This window comes from Papio anubis, chromosome 3, assembly GCF_008728515.1.
Source record: "Papio anubis isolate 15944 chromosome 3, Panubis1.0, whole genome shotgun sequence".
Classification (NCBI taxonomy): domain Eukaryota; kingdom Metazoa; phylum Chordata; class Mammalia; order Primates; family Cercopithecidae; genus Papio; species Papio anubis.
Genome location: NC_044978.1, coordinates 138871949 through 138887642, shown reverse-complemented (window position 1 = coordinate 138887642; position 15694 = coordinate 138871949). Strand labels below are relative to the sequence as shown.

Here is a 15694-nt window from a genome sequence, read left to right as displayed (position 1 = left end):
CAAACTTGCTATTCTGGAATTGCATTTCTCTACTATTTCCCAGTTTCTGACCTCCCTAACATCACTATGCTATTTCTGCCAACTGAATGTCCTTTTCTCCCATCTTCTCTCACCAAAAGACTACTTGATCTTTCAATAATAATCTCAAACATCTGTCTCTTCATAAACTCAAACATCAATTTCTTCATGATGATTTTACTTTCCCCATTCATCTCTGACCCTGCCCTTTTATGAGCCCTCACAGAACGCCTGTGCCTTGTATAGTTCCTAGGTTGTATCTTGAATATTGTTTATTTTTGCTTTTGCCTTAAATGCCACTAGCAATCCACTGGCTCTATGAGGGCAGGAAATGCACTACAATTATTTCTCATCTAGAGGAGCCTAATGATCTGATCATAGTAACACTGTCATTATTTGCTGAATTTAATTGAAAACGTTAATATGTTAGCACGAGTTTGAAGCCAAATCAATTCATCAGTGACTCACAAGGAATGAACAAACCAGTCTGTCCACTAGAGCTTTTACTGTCCCTTTCTTGTGCACCAAGCCTGCGACGCGCACTAGTTGTGTCCAGATCATCTGAATTCACCAGTTATTGTTAGCAAACCTTAAGAATTGTGGGTAAATGGATTATACACAAATAACTTTCAAACAAAGAAAGTAAATATTAGGTCAATTTTGAGAAAGGAAGTATCTTTTTAAAAATAACTCTTTTGATTCTACCAAAGAAAAAACATGCATTTAATAAGTTTTCAAAATAAAATGAGATGGTTTAAATTACACGTTTTTGTAAAGGCCAACACATAAGTTAATTCGAGGTCATCTGTTTCCTAAATATTATCTACTAGATTTTCACCTATGAATACCATTGAAGGTATTATTTTTAACTATTTTTTACACCACAAAAAGCAAAAGCAGCCATTTACACAAAAAAACACACACCCCTATAAATCATTATAACACTATAAGATTCAAGAAAATAGTGACAGTTTTAAAAAATGCAACCTAATGTATAGCCAAATAACTCAAGAAACTCAGCATGCACTGCTGACTTTGGACATGATCACCACATTTAACAAGGTGTTTGTGAGAGAAACAAAATAAGAAAGGTCCCCAGAGTATCCATTCAAAATGACAGATGCATCTGAACTCCAGGGCAAACTCCTCTAAGCTAATATTGTGCTTGGCCTTAAATAAAAATTGTAAAATCTAAACATTTTGAATTTAAATAATAATTTAGAATGTAGGAAAACACTGCAAAAGTCAGGCTATCAAGCATAACAGAAAAATTAGAGCCATCTAAGACCAAAATATCATGTAATTGGTCTTTATGGATAAGACCAAGAAGAGTATGACACAAAATGTGCAAAACCTGTAAAACATCTATTCAGAAGGGAAAGCACCAAATGTCCTGCAGTGCAAAGTGAAAGAGCATACCTATTTTTCATAAATATTCTTTCGTGGTCATTCACCACTGAGTCACACATATTAGAGCTGTCATTTTCAAAGAAAGGAAGAAAGGGAGGGAGGGAGGGAGGGAGGGGAAGGAAAGGAGGGGAGGGAGAGGGGAGGGATGCGGAGGGGAGGGAGAGGGAGGGAAAGTAAGAGGGAGGGGAAGGAAAGAAAGAAAGGGAAGGGAAGGGGAAGAAAGAAGACGGAGGAAGGGAGGAGGGAAGGAAGGAAGGAGAAATGTGTGCCTTGCAGGTAATCTTTGCTGCATGAAATTGGATTGCTGAAAACTACCATTCACTGAACTTTTCTTTTTTTTTTTTTTTTTGAGACGGAGTCTCTCTCTGTCGCCCAGGCTGGAGTGCAGTGGCGCTATCTCAGCTCACTGCAAGCTCCACCTCCCGGGTTCACCCCATTCTCTTGCCTCAGCCTCCCTAGCAGCTGGGACTACAGGCGCCTGCCACCACTACCGGCTAATTTTTTTTTTTTTTTTTTTTTTTTTTGTATTTTTAGTAGAGACGGGTTTCACCATGTTAGCCAGGATGGTCTCGATATCCTTATCTCGTGATCCGCCCGCCTCGGCCTCCCAAAGTGCCGGCATTACAGCCATTCACTGAATTCTTATAAAGCCCTGATTGCTGCCTATCACCATCTGGCACAAACCAATAAAATCATTTTCCACTAAGACCCCACCAATCATCACAACTAATTCAGCTTTAAAAATTTACTTGGTTGTTTGCCTTATTTTTTCAATAGTTGGTTAAAGTCCTTATAAATATCCAAATTTCCCTTAAAATCTCTCCTGTACCATGTCCAAGTTTCAAAGCACTTAGTGCTTTTTTTACATGTGAATTTGATATGGACTTAGAATTTTTAAGGCATGTGCTCTTGGTTGTTTTGCTAACACTGGGTGAAATACTTGGGCTGATCTGTGAAACTCACAAATAGTGAGTTTGCGAAAGTCACAAATTTTAACTTCTGATAACACCTAAGATATGACTGGCTAAGGTTTGGAAGCCAGTATGCGATTAAGAAACACAACAGTAAAATTCATTGACTTATATCAAAACAGACTACATATCTTTGACATCATTAATTCTTAGTTTCCCTATAGTTCTGTGTATTGCCTCAGAATTACAGATTAATAAAAAAATGACCACTCTTCATCAATCCTATGTCCATCCCTTTTTTCAAAATTTGCATAGTTAAAAATCATATTTCTAGAGTGAAGAAAAGAGAGAGGTCAACATAAATTATGAAACTGACTAAACGTATAAGACATTATGGTATGGGAGGAATTCACATTCTTTTTTTTTTTTTTTGTCTTGAGACGGAGTCTCGCTCTGTCGCCCAGGCTAGAGTGCAGTGGCGGGATCTCAGCTCACTGCAAGCTCCACCTCCCAGGTTCCCGCCATTCTCCTGCCTCAGCCTCCCAAGTAGCTGGGACTACAGGCACCCACCACCACGCCCGGCTAATTTTTTTGTATTTTTAGTAGAGACGGGGTTTCACCATGTTAGCCAAGATGGTCTCGACCTCCTGACCTCGTGATCCACCCGCCTCCACCTCCCCAAGTGTTGGGATTACAGGCGTGAGCCATTGCGCCTGGCCGGAACCCACATTCTTAAAGTCATGCTTAGAGTCCAGGTGGCTACAGGGCAGATGGTTCTAAATAGGAAGAGGAAGATTGACCAATTTCTGATTTTACAGAGATAAAGTTCCCATTCTTGAAGGCAGAGAGGACAAGCATGATCTAAAATGTATTTTGCATAGCTCAAAACAAACTCTTCACTTAATAGGTGAGGAAACTAAAGTCTAAGTGGCCAGTAGATTTTACTTCTAGGAAAGTAAGTTAAATTGGAAAGATACCAAAGGCTGTGATGTAGCAGACAAAATTCATTCAGTTCAGTGGCAATAAATTAGTCAAAGAAGATTTTTTTTGCCTCACATCACTGGAAAGTTAAGTAGCATGAACCTCAGGTAAGGCCTGACTCAGTGGTTCAATGAATAACCAAGGATTCAGTTCATTGTAGCTCATCATTCAAACACAGCCATGGTCACCAACTTCTGAAGCTAAACGGTCCCCTTGCTCACATTTGACATGAAAGAAAGACCTTTTTTTTTTCTTCAAAACCATCCACCAAAGTTCTGTGATTCACTTTGTCGAACTGGCTTAGGTCACACACCTTCTTATATGACATACCACTATAAGATATATACAGTGTCACATACCTCACTAATATGATATACCACTACATGTCATACAGTGACACACATCACTATAGCAAGAAACATTAAATACACTGACTGATTGTCTTGATCTAAGTTGCACACATGATGTGAAGTCAGCTTCCCTGAAAATTTATGAATACTCAGAAGGAAACCATGGACTGTCTTGTTGGAGAGAAGTGGCAAATGAATGTTGGGGGTCAGCAAAACAGTCCACCTTAACATGCATGTCTGGGACACATTTTGATCCTACATCTGAGGCTTTTGTCCCCACCCTTTATCACAGTCCTTGTTTTGAGAGCAATGATGGGGTAAACAAGGATGCATTTATTGTCAAAAGAAGAAAAATGCCCACAAGTATCCTTATTCCTAATTCAGGGAGTAGTAGACTAGGTATCCTAGTATGTTCTCCAACTACTCCAAGTTTCATAATGTTGAGAAAGCAAAATGTAATGCAAAAAAGTTAACATCTTCTCCAACTTAAGAGTACAGTAAGTTTTGCTTAGAAATATAAGGGCAAGGAAATAATTATACAAGAAAATCATATAAACAATAAAATAATTCAGCCAATACAATAGTTTCAGTAATTGTGAAGCTCCAACTTTATCTTGCTTGTCCTAGAAAAATTGAAGAAAACTAACTATAGCTGCCATATACAGGTAATACAGATGTGTCAAGTAGCAAGGAAAAAATATTCCTCAGAAGGGTCAAGGATATTCTCTTCCAAAAATGAAAGAGAATATCACAGTTCCCCAAACAGCATATGCTAGTCAAGACATAGCATCCTTAAGTTGGATCCTATAATAACTGGAAGCAAGCCGGTGTCAAAGGCAACCCATCAAGAGTGGTTTATGCATGTTATTTACTGTCACATTATAGATTTTCCTAAGACCCAGTCCAAGTGTGAGCAGGACCTTTCCGGAGATCTCAGTCAAAGAGATCTAGAACCCAAATTATCTTTGAGCCGAAAGATCATCTAATCTAGAACATCTCAAACTGTGCCTAGAGGTAGGGGCAAACAGGGCAGAGAAGGTTTTATAACCACCCCTTTCTTCCTACTATTTCATCTCCAACAAGAACACATCTGATTTTATCTATTCTACAAAAACAGCTTCTGGAAATAAATTCATTGGAATAAAAAGCTTTGGGGCTAAAAAGAATAGCTAATCTAAACTTATTATTATTAAATCTGAGAAACTTAAGTCCAAGAAGGTTCACTCATTTATCAAGTGGAAGTGCCAAAACTTAAACCCAGGGCTCTCGAAGTCATTCAGTAATTATTGCATATCTATTGTTAGTAGTTACCTTGAGTAGTCTCTATAAACCAGATACACCTCACCAACAAGTAAATCAGACTAAATAGTCCCTTCAATTTCAATATTTCTTTTATTTCCTTTCATAAATGTGAAATTTCACAGTACATAAGCCTGTTGCATTCACATCCCAAATCTAGGTGGTATGTGACTATGGGATAGGTACTAAACTCCCATAAAACTATTTTCTCATCTGCAAATAGGAATAACATTATGTTACTTCTAAAGGAGGTAGCATGTTAAAATGTTAAAATGTTTTCATTTTAAAAACTTCACCATCATGTACTAAAAAATGAGCAGAAGGACATTCTATAGAACAGTTACAAAGCAAAATGTCTGATGAACAAAAACAAAGTATGTAAGATAAATTAATTATACATAATGATATGTTGCATGCTTACAGCATTTTAGAGACCCATGGTGGAAAACAGGTCAATGAAATAGCACTTTTGATATGAGTTCCTTTGGGATATATTAACCTAATGGCAGCATAGAAGCAATAGTGGGCACTCTATCCAATCTGGCTCTTTGGAACTCAAAATAAAGAGAAACGTTTAGTACAACCTAGAGAAGAAATGTTGACAATTGTTAAAAGATTGCATCATTTGGGATCTGAATAGCAAATGATCAATTTAATCTTACAGAGGGTGTAAAGGTATTTTAACATTTATCTAAATAAAGAGTATTAAGGTTGGCTTTATGGATCATACTGTGGATTCTTATTCAGAATAAAGACACAGCAAGTGGTTATCCAGAGATAAAATCTGGCTTTCAGGAGTAATTTTCCACACAGTAAGTCAGTGCATGCTTACTAAAATTATTTTATATAAGATAATTGCAATATATATCATAATTGAGATAAAGTTTCTGGAAGTCACACTGATGAAGAAATTACCATCAAGGGTTCCCGCATGCTTTAGATTTTGCAATCTTATAACCAACTTAGAAACAACAAAAATAATAGTGCTACTGATAAAACATTATCAACAGACTATTGAAATTAATTTCTGTAGTCTGCAAAATCAAACTATTTTTGTACTTTATATACATAATGTTTTATTTGTGGTTTGCTTTATCCATTAAACACTGCTATTGTGTTGACAGCACAACAGAATGAGAATGACATATAGGCATCTCTCTCTCTCTCTCACACACACACACCCCCCACAAGAAGGTATCCACATGTTACACACACATATAAGAAAAGTGCTAGGCCAGGCACAATGGCTCATGCCTGTAATCCCAGCACTTTGGGAGGCCAAGGTGGGAGGACTGCTTGAGCCCAGGAGTTCAGTACCAGATGGGGCAACATAGGAAGACCCCCATCTCTTACAAAAGAAAAAAGAAATTAACAGGGTATGGGGCTGCATGCCTGTAATCCCAGCTACTTGGGAGGCTGAGGTGGAAGGATAGCTTGAACCCAGGAGGTCAAGGCTGCAGTAATTGTGTTGCTGCACTCCAGCCTGGGTGACAGAGCAAGACTCTGCCCCTCCCCACCCAACAAAAAAGGAAAGAAAACATGTTAACAAAATGAGAATTTTTTTTTCCAGAAAAATTGCTAATCCAAGATTATTTATCTGAAATATTAGGATCTTCTTTTAAAGATGAACATATTTCGATTACAAAAAAAGACTCTATTTTTCTCCATCAACTTCTAAAAAATACTTCAAAATTCACAAAAATATCAATATGTCATTTCATTTTAGTGCTACAATCCTGCAGTGAAACAGGTTGTATTTATTGATATACTTGGATCTGTGCCCCCACCAAATCTCATTTTGAATTGTAATGCCTAATATTGGAGATGAAGCCTGGTGGGAGGTGAGTGGATCAAGGGGGCAGGTTTCTCTTGAATGGTTTAGCATCATCTTCTTGGTGCTGTCCTCACGATTGTGGGTGAGTTCTCATGAGATGCGGTTGTTTAAAAGTGTGGAGTACCTCCCCGCATTCCTCTGTCTTGGTCCTGCTTTCACCATGTGACTGGCCTTCTCCCACTTTGCCTTCCACCACAAATAAAAGCTCCCTGACACCTCCCCAAAAGCCAAGCAGATGCCAGAACCATGTTTCCTGTAGAGCCTGCAGAACTGTGAGCCAATTAAACCTCTTATTTATAAATTACCCAGCCTCAGGCATTTCTTTCTAGCAATGCAAGAACTGAGTAATGCACTTATCTTCCTATAGAATACAGTATTACTACTCTAGGACTCTTGAAGTGTGGCTGTAATAATTCTGTTCACGTATCAATACTAGCCAAGCTAACAGCGCACTCTGAGGTCATACTGTACCTCAAAAATATCCTGTTTCAATCTCTGGAGGAAAGACAGGTTCAAAATGCCAAGCGCATTCCGTGAGGCTGAGAAAAATCAATGTCAAGGCCTAGTGAAGATGTAGGAGTCTTAATTCTACCACTACAGCTCTTTGTTCAAGTTTAGAAAAAGTTACTTTTACTAGTGTAGGTACATGCAATTCACTGGTTAAAAGGGGTAAAAACGTACTTCCTTAATCTTCTCGGACGAAAAAAGATAAGTATACAACTTTGAACATATTATTCCAGGACTAAATGTTCACAGATAACCAGGATGAGTTTTGTCTCCTTGAAAGAACACATAAAAATATTTAGTTGTATTTTTCTAACCACTTGGAAAAGAATAATTTACCAATGCCAAAACTTGAAGTGAACACTCAAATTAATTATGGAGCTATTTGTGATTTGAATTTCTCCCAAAAATGTAATGAAGTGAGTATTCTCTGAAATAGGGGTCACTGTTTAAAATCAGCCAGCATGTGGCATGTTTTGTGGTTCTGCTTATGCTCCTTGGCAGCAACATTACAGCTAACCAGGATTTTTTTAGTGCTCGCTCTTGGTGTGTTTGACAACTCCTCACTCCCACAGTCCTTTAACATGGGGCTTCCCCAGTCAGGGATGCAGATCCCACACTGAGCCCATAAAACAATTAGTGGGAGGCCTTGGCATTGCATTCAAAGACCTTTGCAAAAAGCCAATGTAGCCGGCTGTGTGAAATTTGACGTGTGGGGAGCCCCCATAAAACTCTTTAATGGAAACCGGGGACTTCTTTTGGAAAAGGTTGAGAAACTGAGCACTAGCTCCATAATTAATATAATTAGTTAACAAGAGACAATAAGCATTTCAATAAAAATAATCAAAAAGCAATAAAAAAATAAAAATTCTAGGTAACATTTTCTTTGTAAAAGAAGTTGAAATAACTGTTCTGTATGAAGAGAGATTTCCTTGCATATGGGAAAAGTAGTTTTGTTTGTAGTTTTAATTTAAAAGAATTTGTCAGAATGTCACATAACCAGTATATAAAGTACAATAACATCCCTTTTCTTTATTATTCAATACCTACCATATCCATTTTTAAACATCATATAAAGCAGTGTTTGAAGAATCTCCTCAAAATTATGAACCCAGACAATGAAAACTTGCAAGAAAATACTTTTAACACTAGAGGCACCATAATCCAATAAAAAGGAGAATTATTAATATTCACAATTACTTTCAAACAGAATAAAGAATATGATAGAAAAATGGTAACATTGTCCCCACTTTTATTCATCAGTATTTTCCAGAGTAGAAACAAAATGATTTAGGAGAATCTCCTAATAGAAAAACATGACCTTAAATCATCATCTTGGGTATAACATTTTTAGAAAATTTATTTTTCTTGGTAGTTCCCCATTCCCATATCAAGAGCTGGATCATAGAGTTTACCCATAATATAGAAAAGGCTCAGCCTATGATGAAAAGGGAAGCTCTGGCATGCAGAAGAAAGAAGGCCTGCCCCTTGTGGCCATGGGAGAGTATGAGAAGAAAAGACAGATGTAGAGCAAGGAGATGAAGTTTTAGAGTTTTAGTGACTTCTCAAACTCTACAGTCTGGCTTAAACCTTTTCTTGGGTGGGTTGGGGGTATGGATAAAGGGGGTGGTAATGAGGTGTCTGTCAAAACGTCCAGTTTTTTAAAATTTACTACTAGTGTAGAAAATATCACATTGTATTCTAAGTAGCACGGGTAAGTATTGGTTTGTGAAGCATTTGTTTGTTAGGTGTATATACAAGAGTATCCATGCTGGATCATAATTTTAAATATACTTCTTACCATAACTACTAGTCATAAAAGTTAGAGAGCAATTGCTCTAAGAGAAGGTCAACTATCAGCTCAAATCCATATCCTCCATGACAAGGAAATATTAATGCATCGCGGAAAAGGCTGGTGGCAGTTAAATACACTTAAGGCAGTGCACTTCTGGGTATGCATGACTTGGGTGTGGCTTGCAAGGGATTCAGAACATAACATGGATCCTACTGAAAGGTACAGCCATGTTGAAAGAGTTGGTGGGGTAGCAGAGGCCTAGAAGCAGGAAGAAGAGATAACATGATGCATTATGTTATAAGATCTTCAACATTAAAGGTAAACAGCTGGGATTGTGGGCTTCGGTATAAATATCCCCATGGGACCCAAATGACTAGGAAGAACCCATCACTTCTCAGCAGACATATGTTTAAACTTTGTATAAAGCCAGGCTCCCAACGGCGAAAAATAAATAAATAAATAAAATAATGTAGAGAGCACTGAATGGACCCACTGACACAGGAGAAGTAAGTTCCCTGTGACAGGCACCAATGCCATATAACCGAGTAACATAGGCTGGGTTAATCAAAAATAAAGATGAAATAGTTACACTAAAGAGAATTAAGTAACCAAAAACAGCTTCCTCAGCAGATTTAGTTCAAAAGAAAAGGAAGTTTAAAGTTAGAAGCTTTTTTTTTTTTTTTTTTTTTTTAAAACACAGTGTCTTACTCTGTTGCCCAGGCTGGAAAACTGGAGTGCAGTTATGTAATCACAGCTCACTGCAGCCTCAAACTCCTGCACTCAAGGGATCCTCCTGCCTCACTCTCCTGGGCAGTTAAGACTACAGGCATGCGCCACACTGCCTGTCTAATTTTTAAATTTTTGCAGAGATAGGGCCTTTCTATGTTGTCCAGGCTGGTCTCAAACTCCTAGACTCAAGTGATCTTCACACTTCAGCCTCCCAAAGTGCTGAGACTACAGGCATGAGTCACTGCACCCATCCAGAAGTTGCATTTCTTTGTAACAATGAATAAAACAATTCCATTGCTACACTTGCCATTTAAAATGAGGATACACATGAGAATAATGAAAATGCACTATGATATATGCATACTTGTGTGATTTTAATAGAACTGCCTCAAGCCTTAAGTCTGAGACAAATTAGAGAATTAAAAACCTTCATTCCATCATAATTTAATTGAAAAGAAGCTTGTATTTCTTGCTATAAAGAAATACTAGAGACTAGATAATATTAAAAAAAGGAGATTTAAGTGGCTCACAGTTCTGCCAGCTGTACAAGACCCATGCTCTGGCATCTGACAGGCTTCTAGGGAGGCCTTAGGGAACTTTTACTCATGGCAGAAGGTGAGGCAGGAGCAGGCATGTCACATGGTGCAAGAAGGAGACAGAGAATGAGGAGAGCGAGGAGGGAAGTGCTATACACTTTTAAATGATCCCACAAGAACTCACTATCAGGAAGACAGCATCAACCCATGAGGGGGCAGCCCCATGATCTAAACTCCTCCCACCAGGTCTCACTTCCAGTACTAACGAGAGTTAGCTGAGGACAAATATCCAAACTACATTATTCCGCCCTGGCCTTTCCCAAATCTCATATCCTCCTCACATTGCAAAATATAATCATGCCTTCCCAACAGTCTTAACTCATGCCAGCACTAAGTCAAAAATCCAGTCTGAAGTCTCATCTGCGATAAGGCAAAGCCCTTCCACCTATGAGCCTGTAAAATCAAAAGCAAGTTATTTACTTCCAAGATAATATGGGAATATAGGCACTGAGTAAACACTCCCATTCCAAAGGGGAGAAATTGGCCAAAAGAAAGAGGCTACAGACCCCACTGAAGTCAGAAACTCAGCAGGGCAGTCATTAAATCTTAAAGCTCCAAAATAATCTCCTTTGACTTCATTTCTCACATCCAGGGCACACTGCTGCAAGAGGTGGGCTCTCAAAGCCTTGGGAAGTTCCACCCCTGTGGTTTTGCAGGGTTCAGCCCTCAAGGCTTCTCTCACAGGTTGAAGTTAAATGCCTCTGGCTTTTCCAAGCACAGGGTGCAAGCTGCCAGTGGATCTACCATTCTGTGGTCTGGAGGACAGTAGTCCCCCTTTTTACAGACTCACTAGACACTGCCTCACTGGGAATGCTGTGTGGGGGCTCCAGCCTCAGATTTCCCTTTAGTGCCATACTAACAGTGGTTCTCTGTAAGGGTTCCACCCCTGGAGCAGGCTTCTGCCTGGACATCCAGGCTTTCTCATACATCCTCTGAAATATAGGCAGAGGTTGCCAAGCATTATTCGCTCTTTCATTCTGGGCACCTACAGGTTTACCACCACATGGAAACAGCCAAGGCTTATGGCTTGCATTCTCCAAAGTGGCAGCCCAAGCTGTACCTAGGCCCCTTTGAGGCATGGCTGCCAGACCAGCCAGGATATAGGAGCAATGTCCCAAGGCTGCACAGGGCAGCAGGTCCCTGGGCCTGGCCCACGAAACCATTCTTCCCTCCCAGGCCTCTGAGCCTGTGATGGCTGCGGCTGGGGCTAAGGTCTCTGAAATGCCTTAGAGGCCTTTTCCCCACTGTCTTGGATATGGCATTTGGCTTTTTTGTTATGCAAATTTCTCTCATAAGTGGTTGCTCTGCAGCCTGCTCGAATTCTTCTTCCAAATAAGCTTTTACTTTCTCTGCTACATGGCTAAGCTACGAATTTCCCAAACTTTTATACTCTGCTTCCTGTTTAAATATAAATTCCAACTTTAAGTCATTTCTTTGCTCCTGCATCTGGTAGGTTGTTAGAGACAGCCAGGCCACATGGTGAAAACTTTGCTACTTAGAAATTTCTACTTTCAGATACCCTAGATCATCACTCCTAAGTTTAAACTTCCACAGACCCCTAGGGCATGAATAGAACGCAGCCAAGTTCTTTGCTAAGGCATAACACACATGACCTTTGGTCCAGTTCCCAGTAAGTTCCTCATTTCCATTTGAGACCTCAGCAGCCTGGCCTTCACTGTACATATCACTATCAGCATTTTGGTCACCATCTTTTAATTAGTCTCTAAGAAATCCCAAACTTTCCTTCATTTTCCTATCTTCTTCTGAGTCCTCCAAACTCTTCCAACCTCTGCCCCTTACCCAGTTCCAAAGCTGCTTCCACATTTTCAGTTATCTTTTAGTAATGCCTAACTCCTCAGTACAAATTCTCTGTATTGGACTGTTCCTGCATTGCAATAAAGAAATATTTAAGACTGGGTAATTTACAAAGAAAAGAGATTTAACTGGCTCATGGTCCTGCAGGCTATACAGAAAGTATGGGTCGGGCATTTGCTTGACTTCTTGGGAGGCCTCAGGGAGCTTTTACTGATGGCAAAAGGCAAAATGGGAGCAGGCATGTCACATGGCAAAAGTAGGAAGAGGCTGGGAAAGGAGGTGCCACACACTTTTAAATGACCAGATCTCCCGAGTACTCACTATCATGAAGACAGCATCAAGCCATGAGGGTTCTGCCCCGATGACTGAAACGCCTCCCACCAAGCCCAACCTCCAGCACTGGGGATTACAATTCAACATGAGATTTGGGCAGAAACAAATATCCAAACTATATTAAAGCTTTTATTATTATTTGTGGAATTATTGGTAGGATGACCAAATGTGATTATACATATACACAGACAAGTGGCAACTGTGAAGGGCTAGAAATAATCAAATAAATCATACCTAAAAATTGGTATTTTCATGTATATCATTCATTTATAGTAATATCTTCATTATGTTAATTAAATGTGTTTTGATTTCAAAATTTTAAAGAGGAAGTATTCTTACACAAAAGATGAAACATCTGTCCAGTTGAACACTTTTGTTCAAATTATGTTTAAAATAATTTGAGAATTATATTTAACAACTTGGCTCAAACTAGAAGAGTCATCTTATGTGTGCTGTTGTGTAAGCATGGGAGGAGGGGTGAGAATTGGTTCAGAGAGAGTGATTCCAAATGGTTTTGATAACTATCTGTTTCCCTGCAGGTATTAAAACTTCAATGGCTTTTTCAAAACAAGATTCAAATAACTCACGTTCTTTCCAGGTTGTGGTTTTAGTTAATTATAAAAAAAGAAAGAAAAAATATAAGGGCAGCTAGAAATAATCAATGGTAATGAAAGATGAGTGATCAAATATTCAGCTTTAAAGATTTCAAAGCATGGAAAGGTAATTTAATCTATGATAATACCTTTAATGTCACACATGCAAAGTTCAAGGCATTTATTATTGGTACCTGTCAAGGTTGAGAAGGTCATATACATTTGTTAAATAATGGGATAAATCATCTTTAATCATTTTCAAATGACCTTCTATAGCAAACCAGCAAATTCTGAATGACCAAATTTTCCTGAGGTATTGCATGATCATCAGCTTCATTACGCACCATAACGAGTGAGTTTCACATAAGATATTACTACTTAAATATATGCATATTATGACATTCATATTAATAGCTTACAATTCTAACAGGAGAGAGAGTTTTTGACTACTTAGTCAAAATGAGATGAAATGTTTTCACTTTAATTAATCTATATAGTCTCATAGTCCCCTAATCTCCAGTGACCACCTTTATGTGGGTCATCCATTTCCCTAATTGGCTCCTGAATATTATCATCAGCACCAAATGTTTCATCTCAAAATTTACTTATTCAGCTATCTTAAAGAAACCACCACCCTCTCTCCTCCCAGCCTACTCATTCAACTGTATCCACTAAAACCATTCTTTGACTTCATTAGAACCTTAACTTCAGTGATTCCTCAACTCCCTCAGAATCCGTAATTCTTATCCTTCCTTGGCATGCATACTCACCATTAAGCACTGTAGTTCCTCAACTCATTACTGGCCCTCTGATCATTCAATTAATATTCTTTCTAAGTGACTCACTTTCAGAGTGACTCTGATGACTCAATTGATACTCTTTCATCCTTGCTTATAGCTTCAATTACCAGCTGTCTATGTCCAGCCCAAATCTCTCTTCAAGGCCTATATATTCCAACCCAATATTACAAAACCTAACTCATTTGCTTCACCTGCAAATCTGGTCCTTTATCAATGTTCTCTCTCTTAGTGGATAGGCCTCATCTCTTCAGTTTTACAAGAAAGAAATCTAGAAGGCATCTTTGAGACTACCTAGCTGCACAAATTTTTTCAAAACAATTGCCAGATCCTGTTCATTTTCTACTCTATTTATCCTTTAAATTTGTCCACTTCTCCCCATCTCTATCACTCACACTTAAGCTTTTAATGACCTGCCTATATTAGTGAAATAAACCTCTATAGGTGCTCAAAGCATTTCATCTACCTCCTTCATATCACTTGTTAGACTTAAAATTTTACATTCTTACCATGATTATTTGAATAACGTCTGTATTTCCATGCGACCTAAACTATCCAGTAAGATAGCCACCAGCCACGTGTAGCTATTTACATTTAAATGAATTCAAATTAAGTAAGAATTCAGTTCCTTAGCAGCATTAGCTAGATTTCAAAAGCTTAATAGCCACACATGGCTAGTGGCCATGACGATGAAGAGTACAGATAGACACACAGCATTTCCCATCATCACAAAAGTTCAATTGAATGATGCTGCACTGAAACATAAACTTTGTGAGAATAGGGATTCTGTCCTTTTGTACCCCTCATCTACCACCTGGCTTATCACAGAGCCTGAAACATTGCAGGCTACACACACACGAGATAATTAATTAGTAAGAATAAGCATAAATACAATGGCCAGAAATCACCTTCTGAGACTCCACATACTGCTTGGTATATCTCTTGCCATTCTTTAACAGAGCCTCTGGAGAAAGCAGAGCAAAGTTTAGATATTTAAATCAAATGACAAAGAGGACTGAAAATGTGGTTCAAACTGTCACACTAAGCATCCTGTTTACTGCAATAGTTTCAATCTTTACAATGGTTAACAAAAGGAAGTGACTTTTTCAAAATCAAAAAACTATCAGCAGTTGCAGAAATTCTTAATCTCTTTCCAAGAGTTTCTGCTGTTGTTGCTGTTAATCTTAAGACTCGTTAACACCACTTAGATAAGGTTATAAGCTAATAATGTAAACCTCACAGCATTTGTTGTTGAAAGAGAGATAAAAACCAGAATATATGCTTAATCTCCACTTATCAGCTACACTATACATATATGTTGCCCACTTGAAAATTATTTCATAATGGACTCTTCACTAAAATTTTACTCAAATAAAAAATTACATCAAATATTCATCAATCTGAGGATTGTGTCACCTCTTCCAAAAGCAATATAATGCTTCAAATGTATTTAAAAGTTATAATTTCCTGGGAGTTTTAAGAATTTTAAACAATTTTAACAAAAACTGATGTTGAAAATTGGCTGGAAAAAAAAAAAAGCAGCACACCATGACAGCTAGAAATGAAGGAAAATCAGAATGATGTACATGAAGTACTTAATCCAAGTTTTACATTTAATTCTGCCCCCAACTTACCCTCCCTAAATTTTCTGATCTGTATCTACACAGGAAGAGATATGGCTAGTTATAACACTCAAATCAGCTGAAGAGAGAAAAGTGCCCTCCCTAAG

At 38.3% G+C, this 15694-nt stretch overlaps 1 protein-coding gene across 1 annotated transcript in view; it reads right to left on the bottom strand.

Annotated features, from left to right (window-relative positions):
- Positions 1-15442, bottom strand: part of BMPR1B (bone morphogenetic protein receptor type 1B) — a 247028-nt gene extending 231586 nt beyond the window's left edge. The window contains exon 1 of the mRNA XM_021939087.2: positions 14874-15442. The gene's annotated coding sequence lies outside the window, so the exon portion shown is untranslated. The remainder of the gene's footprint in view (positions 1-14873) is intronic.
- Positions 15443-15694: the final 252 nt, after the last annotated feature.